Source organism: Antrostomus carolinensis, unplaced genomic scaffold (assembly GCF_000700745.2).
Source record: "Antrostomus carolinensis isolate BGI_N321 unplaced genomic scaffold, ASM70074v2 scaffold40992, whole genome shotgun sequence".
Taxonomy (NCBI): domain Eukaryota; kingdom Metazoa; phylum Chordata; class Aves; order Caprimulgiformes; family Caprimulgidae; genus Antrostomus; species Antrostomus carolinensis.
Genome location: NW_010298332.1, coordinates 14,009 through 15,156, shown reverse-complemented (window position 1 = coordinate 15,156; position 1,148 = coordinate 14,009).

Below are 1,148 nucleotides of genomic sequence, written 5' to 3'. Positions count from 1 at the left end.
GCTGAACCTCTCCAGCAGTAAGACCAGAGTTGGACCTTAAGCCTTTCAGTGACTCAAAGTGGCTTGGGAGCGACAGGCACTTCTGCTTGTATATTTGCTGAATGAAAGAACTGGATGCAGTTTCTTTTAGTTGAGAATCTCCCTTCATGCCAAAATCCAGTGGATCGTTTTAACTGACTTCATATGTTTTAATTTTACAGAGCTTTGAAGGGGAAAACTGATAATCTCAAACTGCAGCCGTGGCTGCTTCCATCATCAGCAATTTGAGCTTTTCCTTTTTAAATCTAATTTTAGCATTTGCTTTTTAACAACAGCAATTTTGGAAACAATCCTGGATTGGTTTTGGTGACTAACTTGTGATTCTTTTTTTCTTTCCCTTTGTGATACCTGGTGCCAGGCTCTGGGTTCTCTCCCATTCTCTCCTGAGAGACTCTGAGGGAAAATTAGCGCATCAAGACTGTAACTAGTGAAATTTGTACAACCAAAGAAATCTATTTTGTGGTTCAAGGATAATAAAGTTTACTTTACATTTTAGAACCTTTAGTTAATGTGGTTTGCCTTGTGTGAAGTCTGCAATTTCTGTATCAGCGCTTTGATTCTTATTATTAGTTACCCTATAAGCTAGCTAACATACTGGTGAATTTCCTACTTCCGTGTGCAGAAAATTATCACCTAAACCAATGCCAAATGCAGCAATATCAAGATGAGCACATGCTCCTCATATAAATTTGGTATAAAACTGACATCTGTGCTCAAAGGGGAGGAAGAGAACCTAAGCCAGTAACTATTAGCTCCATCTTTATGTAGCTTGAAAGGGACTCCTTATTTTGGAAGCAGCAGATTCACTCTTAGGGGAGAGGGAGGGGAGCAGAGGTTTCTGCTCCAGATAAGCTGTAGTAGTGAGGAAAGGAAATGGGGACAAACAGGTGAGATGATACATGTAGGATACAGTGGTTCAGTGATCACATTCATCACTGACACCTATTTAAAAAAACATCCTGCTTAATTGCACACAAGAGGGAGGTAAATTCAGGAATGAGAAAAAAAAATCCATCGTGCTGTTCAGTGGTACAACCTTTAAGTACCAAGGCTGACTGCAGAGACTCTGATTCCATCCGTGCGAGGGGCTGGTTAGGCAGGAAATGTAC